Raw genomic sequence first — 10,437 nt, forward strand, 5'->3', positions numbered from 1 at the left:
GCATGTAGCTGAGTATGGAGCAGAGCATCTTAGAGCCATGGCATCAGAGCTGTAACAAGTGACAGACTCAAGTTTATACCTAAGCCCAACCATCTGCTACCTAGGGGACCTGGGGCAAGTGATTTTTCTGAGCATTGCTTAATTCATCAGTGAAAAAAGAAAACAATAATTTCTTCAAAGTGCTAATGTGAGGGTTGAATGAGCTAGTGCATGAATAAGGCAGAGTCAAATGTTAAATAAATGTTCAAAAACATCACTGGTGTCGTTGTGTTTATGGGGGGATTAAAGAAACCCTTGTTGTCTGTATGATTCTGCCCTCATCCAAAGATAAGTAGCCTATAGCCTCCTATCTCTGAGCTCTGGGCTATTTCCAGAGTCTGCACAAAATCTTGGAGATTACCTGAGTGTTCTGGAAATTAGCCATCAGGCTGTGGGCCCTGAGTATGGAAAGCTATACAGGTGAAGGGTTAGAAATGGCCAATTAATAGAAGGAGTAGCTTCAGACACATGGAACTAAACTCACTTCTTAGGAATGGTGCAACTCTTTAAGGCTGAATAATAAAAATGTTAAACTTCAGAAGATAAGAGATGAGGGAGGAAAAGCAGAAATTTTTCTTTTCCAATTTCCTTGGCAGCATCACTGACTGCTCCAAGGAAGAGTCCTTTGGGACAATTTCATGTCAGGGGGCAGCAATGACCCACACTGACTCTCCATTTCCACCAGCTGCAAGGACATCTTATTTGATTCAGTCTCTCAACCTCATTTAGATAAAAGCAATCGCTACCTATCCCAACAATTTATCATGAAGAGGGAAGGAAAGAAAAAAGCAAGATATCTTCACCAGCCACCACATATCCAAAGCATCAGGAAATCTTCTAAGCTCTTAAAAGATATCCAGTGTTCTATAGAGTCACACTACATCAGCCACTACAAACCTGATCCATGTTGCCATTGCCTCCTGCCTGGATTATCGCAACAGTCTTCATCCCATGCCCTCCTTAAATTTTATTCTCCAGAAAACGACCAGAGTGATTCTTTTAAAACTGCATCACATCATCTCACATCTCTGCTTAAAATCTTCTCATGTCTTCCCATTCCACTCAGAATAAAAGCCAGAATTCTCACAATGGCCTAGAAGGCCCTTCATGATATGACCCTTCTTAGTTTTTCAGCTTTTCTCTCCCATATTCCATGGGATCCACAGAGCCATCTACATCAACTTCTTTCCTGGAACGTGTCAAGCATGCTACAACCTCAGGACTCTGGGACTGGCTTTTGAGTCTATGTTCCAATTAACCTGCTCCTGCTTTCTACTCAGAATATTCCTTTCTCCAGTATGTTTTCCACAAAGATAACTGCGTGACAAACTCCATCGTTTTCTTTACATCTTTGCCCAATGAGGTTAATCCTGATCACCTCTTTTAAAACAACAAATCCTCACCCCTACCCCAATTCCTCCCAATTCTCCACCTTGCTCTTTATTTTTTCACCGAAGTGAAGTGAAAGTCGCTCAGTCATGTCTGACTCTTTGCAACCTCATTGACTATACAGTCCATGGAATTCTCCAGACCAGAATATTGGAGTGAGCAGCTGTTCCCTTCTCCAGGGGATCTTCCCAAATTAGGGATTGAACCCAGGTCTCCCACATTGCAGGCAGATTCTTTACCAGGTGAGCCACCAGGGAAGCCCTAAAATACGGGAGTGGGTAGCCTATCCCTTCCCCAGTGCATCTTCCCAACTCAGGAATTGAACTGGGGTCTCCTGCATTGCAGGTGGATTCTTTACCAGCTTAGCTAACATTAGCACGCATTAATCACTTTTTAGAATACCATATAATTTACTTATTCATTATATTTATTAAGTTCAGTTCAGTTCAGTCGCTCAGTCATGTCCGACTCTCCGCGACCCCATGAATCACAGCACGCCAGGCCTCCCTGTCCATGACCAACTCCCAGAGTTCACTCAAACTCATGTACACAGAGTTGGTGATGCCATCCAGCCATCTCATTCTCTGTCGTCCCCTTCTCCTCCCGCCCCCAACCTTTCCCCCCAAAATAAATCAATATAAACTTTACTAGGGAATGGACTCACTAAATAATTATTAAATTAATGAGTGAATATAAAAGCTTTGATACAAAGTATAGCGGAGATCGAAGCCATCATTTCTTCATATAGCCATCATTTCTCAAGTATGAGTATGTCAGATGACATTTTCCAGCTGTCTCTCACCACCAAGCCCCCTCTTCTGTATACTCTTCACTGTGAAACCAAGACTAATATTTTGTAAAATTATACATTCTCTTATTGCCTGAATTTTTTAGGTTCTGTAATGGAAGTCAGTAGAAGGAACTCAGAACGTAGAAGGGGAAGATTCTGGTCGGTGGCGTTCTAGCAGCAGCAGACAGTTGACACCTACCGCTACCATCTTTCAACAACTCCAGCACAAGCTTTCCATGCAGCCACCAAGATAACAGTAAAAACCGGGCTGCACCTCTTTAAAAATCAGATACCAATCATACAACATTCCCTCATCTGAAGACACAGTTTACAATTTTTCTTTTTTCTCTGTTAACCATATTTTCCTTAATAAGCTTATCAATCCTGAGTGTTCATTGGAAGGACTGATGATAAGGCTGAAACTCCAATACTTTGGCCACCTCATGCGACGAGTTGACTCACTGGAAAAGACTCTGATGCTAGGAGGGATTGGGGGTGGGAGGAGACGGGGACGAGAGAGAATGAGATGGCTGGATGGTATCACCGACTCAATGGACATGAGTTTGAGTGAGCTCCGGGAGTTGGTGATGAACAGGGAGGCCTGGCGTGCTGTGATTCATGTGGTCGCGGAGAGTCGGACACGACTGAGCCACTGAACTGAACTGAACTGCACAAGTAATAAAAATCTTAACTATTATTCTGAGGAGAAGGGTAAAACTATGTAAATGGAATTCACAGGAAATCTCTCCATTTTTTCACGGTTACCATGCCTTGCAAACTTGAAAAACAATTGCTACAGGTTTTTAAAGGTCAGAATAGTTGGCTATTGATAGGCAGATGATATCACGATTAGGGGAAATTAACATAATTACTCTCTAAATATAATGTCACATTCATGAAGAAATGGTATAAATTAGAAAGGAACTCCCGTGACTCTGACAAGCCAAACAAGCAGTGATGAATGGCCCAATCTCCTCCTAAAGAACTTGAACTTCTGCCTGGTCTGAGATTTCAGGAGGATGAGATGAAGACCTCTTTTAAATAACTTTACATTTTTTTTTAGCAATGAAACATTCTTTTCAGTTTATAACAAGATGCCCACAGCCCCTTCTAAAATGTATTGGAAAGGATGTAGAAAAGGATTCTAGTGTATGAATCAAAAAGGCCGAAGTAAGTCAGAAAGAGGAAAACAAATTATTGTATATTAACCCATGTATGTGGAATCTAGAAAAATGCTAGAGATGAACCTATTTGCAGGGCAAGAATAGAGATATAGATATAGAGAACAGATATGTGGATGCATGGGGCAGGGGGAAGGACGAGTGGGATGAATTGGGAGATTGGGATTGACATGTATACACTATCATGTGCAAAATAGATAGCCAGTGGGAACCTGCTGTATAGCACAGGGAGTCCAGCTCAGTGCCCTTTGATGACCTAGAGGGGTGGGATGGATGTGGTAGGGGTGGGAATGAAGTCCAAGAAGTAAGGGATATATGAACACAAATAGCTGAACGACTTCATTTTACAGCACAAACTAGCATAACATTGTAAAGTAACTAACTCCAATTTTTTAAATGGCATCAGAATTTTGTCCTACATTCTAAATCAGAATCATTATCTATACCAGAGATTTCAATTGTTAGATTCCATCTTCCTCCAACCTCTAAATTCCCTGAGTCAATCTGGGTAGGAAGTCCTAGTTAGCCTGAGAGGATAGATGAATTTTAAATGAATTTAACCATTGAGCATATGCTTATGCACTAGACTAAAGAAGCACTAAAACACGTAAAGCCTCAGTTTTGTGTTCCTAAAATTTAGGCAGAACCTCAAAGTACAAGACTCTTCATTTGGCAGAGCACCATTAATACTTAAATACGCAAGTGTAGTGGGTAGAGATAGTTTGCAAGATGCCCGAATGAATGAACTGATTTCAAAATATGCACTGATTATAGCAACAAATTCTTAGCATGCACAAGCCACCAAGAACCTGAATTAGGAAAGTTGGAACCAAGTGCAACAGCTCAAGGGGGAGTCCAGTGGGGACCTTGGATCAATGAAGAGCTGTATGAGGGTTTTAAGCAAGAGAAACAGGCTCAGAAATGTTGGGTATTAGGGAAAGACTGGGCTTCCCTGGTGGTTCAGATGGTAAAGAATCTGCCTGAAATGTAGGAGATGCGGGTTTGATCCCTGGGTTAGGAAGATCCAGTGGAGAAGAGAATGGCAACCTACTTCATTATTCCTGCTTGGAGAATCCTATGGACAGAGGAGCCTGGCAGGCTACAGTCCATGGGGTCACAAAGAGTCAAACATGACTGAGTGACTAACACAGACAAAGGTAAGGAATACAGCAGGCATCTCAAAGACAATGTTGCATGCTTAAAAATGGTTTATATCTTCAAAGAATTAATGATAAAATGCAAATCTTGACAAATATGTCTAATTACTAAAGAATGAGGGATCTGACTGAAATTAAACTTTTTCTGCATACACAATAAAAGTATGAAAAGAAGAACATATATTCCTGGCCAATATTCTTTACCTTTTCATTCCAAAGCCTTGCAAGTACAGGTACAGAATAACAGTTTATTTTTCCCGTGGTCATGTATGGATGTGAGAGTTGGACTGTGAAGAAAGCTGATCGCCGAAGAATCGATGCTTTTGAACTGTGGTGTTGGAGAAGACTCTTGAGAGTCCCTTATACTGCAAGGAGATCCAACCAGTCCATTCTAAAGGAGATCAATCCTGGGTGTTCATTGGAGGGACTGATGCTAAAGCTGAAACTGCAATACTTTGGCCACCTCATGCGACGAGTTGACTCACTGGAAAAGACTCTGATGCTGGGAAAGGTTGGGGGCGGGAGGAGAAGGGGACGACGGAGAATGAGATGGCTGGATGGCATCACCGACTCTGTGGACATGAGTTTGAGTGAACTCCGGGAGTTGGTGAGGGACAGGGAGGCCTGGCGTGCTGTAATTCATGGGGTCGCGGAGAGTCGGACACGACTGAGCGACTGAACTGAACTGAACTGAGTCATCCATGCTAATATGCTCAAAAAACTTGTGAAATTTACCTCCCAACTCACCAAAGCAGACCCTGCTGCTACACAAGAATTCCATTTCATCTTACCTTATCCTTTTATGTTGCATCTCCTCAAGCAGCCATCCTGTACCACCGCTGGGCAAGCCAGTGCTCTGCTTTTCTCCTACCTTTACATTATCCCAAGGTGGGGTTTGCAATACTAATAGAGGAAATGGCAAAGAGATAGCTGTGGAAACTCAAAAACTTTAGAAAGACTATTAGTCTTCTAAAATGTAAAGAACAAAGTGATATTCTGGAAAACACAGACCTGTGATTCATTTATTAAAGTTGATAGCTTAACTACCTCAAACTAAAAATGAACAATAGTTTCAGAAATCAGATGTGCCTTCCTTAAGAAACAAAAACTAAAAGTAGTCCTCACAAACATAGCCAATTTAAAGTCATGAAATATTGTATTATTTGAAGAATTTGACTTCTAAATATCAAACACATATTTGCATTAGTACAAGTAATGATCAATTAAGTACATGAAACAAAAAATGCATATCATAAAGTAATCATTAAATACATTAAACAGTTTATTTTTCACACAAAGTTCAAAGATAGAATTTCTGTCTTTGAGAAGGAAGATGTGGTTCTCCTCCAAGATGAGTGAATGAACTGTGCTCTTTTCCTCTGCAGCATTGGTATTTTCAAAACCCAGCTTCCAAAGTGAGTGCATTATCTTGAATCAAAGCATGAGGGAATGAGTTTAGGTATGTCTGATTCCTAATCTGCATGGCACCACCTAAATGCAAGGAAGCCAAAGAAATATACACCTTGGCTAGGCAGCCACTCCTCAGCAACAATTTTGCACCATGGGAGGATGGCATAACTCTTTCATGGAAATTTAGCCTCTGCCACAGATGATCCATCTGGCCACTAAATGATTATCAGCACCATTTGTGCTCAAAACAGAATAGACTCCCCACACACCCAATTATGGACATCACAGTGACACCCAGCTATCTCTTCCAGTACAAAGATTAGGATATCCAGGTGGTGAGCAGCCCTCTCCATCTCCTGGGTGGAGTTACTCCTGGCACAGCAATCTATAGTCTAAAAGACAAACATCTGTCCCACCCCACACCCAGTGTACAGCGGTGGGAAAGGAATACAAATACAACTACAAACTTAAATTCAAAAAAGGGATAAAATAGAAGTAAGCAGCAGGCACTGGTTTTAGCAATGATAAAATTCTAGAGGAAAAAAATTGTGTCTACCTGGCAGTGGAGTATTTTAGTAGCTGATTTTAATGACTGTCATATCTAAAAATTTATGCTTCACAAAAATATGTACAGAATCAAATGTAAAAATGAGATGTTATCAGCTCCCTTTACTATTGACTATGGCCGTTAAGAAACAAGATAAGTAAAAATACTTCTTAAGATTATAAGCATACAAAATAACTAATTATACTTATTTTTCATCAACTATGCAGAATTTTTCCTTTAATGTTCTGCTTGGCAATTCAATTGCTTATGTTAACATACTGAAAGTTACTGTATCTTCTTAGGTTATTAACATATGTTTTAACATTCTGCCTAAGTGTTGAAAATAAAAATTTTAATATAGAAGATTTAAATATTTCAGAAAATTGTGTTTTTAGGTTTTATAAATATGAATATAGGAAAGAATTTTTTAGGCAGTTTTCCTTTTTGTTCTTGGATTACTGGAAACCTTCTTTCAGACGTGGAGCTCCAAATTCATAGTAAACCAAAATTAAGCAACTGCTTTGAAAGTTCTTTTGACCCTGATATGACAATTACAGTACTCATGCTAACTAGCTATTCTCCTCAAGCTGAAAAACTTATCACCCCCAACTATCTCAGGTTCAAAGAGATGATCGCCTCCTCCTGATGGCTTAACTTCTCTTAGATTTCACCTCCTAATTTCTCTCAGGAATCAAAGGACCTCCAGCAAACATGAGTCAATCATCTCCCTTTTTTCCCATCAGAGTCCATGATTCAGGGTCAAGTTTAAAATGTAGTCTACTTACCTCACATAGTAACAGAATAGCAGACTATTAAGGATAGCCACTCTACCATGACCCTTCGGTCAGTAGGTGCCCAGTATGCTATTGGAGATCAGTGGAGAAATAACTCCTGAAAGAATGAAGGGATGGAGCCAAAGCAAAACAAATACCCAGTTGTGGATGTGACTGGTGATAGAAGCAAGGTCCGATGCTATAAAGAGCGATATTGCATAGAAACCTGGAATGTTAGGTCCATGAATCAAGGCAAATTGGAAGTGGTCAAACAGGAGATGACAAGAGTGAACATAGACATTCTAGGAATCAGTGAACTAAAATGGACTGGAATGGGTGAATTTAACTCAGATGACCATTATATCTACTACTGTGGGCAGGAATCCCTTAGAAGAAATGGAGTAGCCATCATGATCAACAAAAGAGTCCAAAATGCAGTACTTGGACGCAATCTCAAAAATGGCAGAATGATCTCTGTTCGTTTCCAAGGCAAACCATTCAATATTACAGTAATCCAAGTGTATGCTCTAACCAGTAATGCTGAAGTTGAATGGTTCTATGAAGACCTACAAGACCTTTTAGAACTAACACCCAAAAAAGATGTCCTTTTCATTATAGGGGACTGGAATGCAAAAGTAGGAAGTCAAGAAACACCTGGAGTAACAGGAAAATTTGGCCTTGGAGCACGGAATGAAGCAGGGCAAAGGCTAACAGAGTTTTGCCAAGAGAACACACTGGTCATAGCAAACACCCTCTTCCAACAACACAAGAGAAGACTCTACACGTGGACATCACCAGATGGTCAACACCGAAATCAGATTGATTATATTTTTTGCAGCCAAAGAATGGAGAAGCTGTATACAGTGAGCAAAAACAAGACCAGGAGCTGACTGTGGCTCATATCTTGAACTCCTTATGCCAAATTCAGACTTAAATTGAAGAAAGTAGGGAAAACCACTAGGCAACTCAGATATGACCTAAATCAAATCCCTTATGATTATACAGTGGAAGTAAGAAATAGATTTAAGGAACTAGATTTGATAAATAGAGTGCCTGATGAACTACGAATGAAGGTTCGTGACATTGTACAGAAGACAGGGACCAAGACCATCCCCATGGAAAAGAAATGCAAAAAAGCAAAATGGCTATCTGAAGAGGCCTTACAAATAGCTGTTAAAAGAAGAGAGGTAAAAAGCAAAGGAGAAAAGGAAAGATATAAGCATCTGAATGCAGAGTTCCAAAGAATAGCAAGGAGAGATAAGAAAGCCTTCCTCAGCGATCAATGCAAAGAAATAGAGGAAAACAACAGAATAGGAAAAACAATAGATCTCTTCAAGAAAATTAGAGATATCAAGGGAACATTTGATGCAAAGATGGGCTCAATAAAGGACAAAATGGTATGGACCTAACAGAAGCAGATGATGTTAAGAAGAGGTGGCAAGAATACACAGAAGAACTGTACAAAAAAGATCTTCACGACCAAGATAATCACAGTAGTGTGATCACTCACCTGGAGCCAGACATCTTGGAATGTGAAGTAAAGTGGGCCTTACAGAGCATCACTATGAACAAAGATAGTGGAGGTGATGGAATTCCAATTGAGCTATTTCAAATCCTGAAAGATGATGCTGTGAAAGTGCTGCACTCAATATGCCAGCAAATCTGGAAAACTCAACAATGGTCACAGGACTGGAAAAGGTCAGTCTTCATTCCAATCCCAAAGAAGGCAACACCAAAGAATGCTCAAACTACCACACAATTGCACTCATCTCACATGCTAGTAAAGTCATGCTCAAAATTCTCCAAGCCAGGCTTCAGCAATATGTGAACCGTGAACTTCCAGATGTTCAAGCAGGTTTTAGAAAAGGCAGAGGCATAGGAGATCAAATTGCCAAAATCCGCTGGATCGTGGAGAAAGCAAGAGAGTTGCAGAAAAACATCTATTTCTGCTTCATTGCCTATGCCAAAGCCTTTGACTGTGTGGATCACAATAAACTGTGGAACATTCTGAAAGACATGGGAATACCAGACCACCTGACCTGCCTCTTAAGAAACTTGTATGCAGGTCAGGAAACAACAGTTAGAACTGGACATGGAACAACAGACTGGTTCCAAAAAGAAAAGGACTACGTCAAGGTTGTATATTGTCACCCTGCTTATTTAACTTATATGCAGAGTACATCATGAGGAATGCTGGGCTGGAAGAAGCACAAGCTGGAATCAAGATTGCCTGGAGAAATATCAATAACCTCAGATATGCAGATGACTCCACCCTTATGGCAGAAAGTGAAGAGGAACTCAAAAGCCTCTTGATGAAAGTTGAAAGAGGAGAGTGAAAACGTTGGCTTGAAGCTCAACATTCAGAAAACAAAGATCATGGCATCTCGTCCCATCACTTCATGGGAAATAGATGGGGAAACAGTGGAAATAGTGTCAGACTTTATTTTTGGGGGCTCCAAAATCACTGCAGATGCTGATTGCAGCCATGAAACTAAAAGACGCTTGCTCCTTGGAAGGAAAGTTATGACCAACCTCAGTTCAGTTCAGTCGCTCAGTCATGTCCGACTCTCCGCGACCCCATGAATCACAGCACGCCAGGCCTCCCTGTCCATCACCAACTCCCGGAGTTCACTCAAACTCATGTCCACAGAGCCGGTGATGCCATCCAGACATCTCATTCTCGGTCGTCCCCTTCTCCTCCCGCCCCCAACCTTTCCCAGCATCAGAGTCTTTTCCAGTAAGTCAATTCGTCGCATCAGGTGGCCAAAGTATGGCAGTTTCAGCTTCAGCATCAGTCCTTCCAGTGAACACCCAGGATTGATCTCGTTTAGAATGGACTGGTTGGATCTCCTTGCAGTCCAAGGGACTCTCAAGAGTCTTCTCCATCACCACAGTTCAAAAGCATCAATTCTTCGGCGATCAGTTTTCTTCACAGTCCAACTCTCACATCCATACATGACCACGTGAAAAACCGTAACCTTGACTACACAGACCTTTGTTGGCAAAGTAATGTCTCTGCTTTTTAATATATTATCAAGGTTGGTCATAACTTTCCTTCCAAGGAGTAAACGTCTTTTAATTTCATGGCTGCAATCAGCATCTGCAGTGATTTTGGAGCCCAAAAAAATAAAGTCTGACACTGTTTTCACTG

The sequence above is a fragment of the Moschus berezovskii genome, chromosome 5 (assembly GCF_049115385.1).
Source record: "Moschus berezovskii isolate FMDL1 chromosome 5, NW_MosBer_1.0, whole genome shotgun sequence".
Taxonomy (NCBI): Eukaryota; Metazoa; Chordata; class Mammalia; order Artiodactyla; family Moschidae; genus Moschus; species Moschus berezovskii.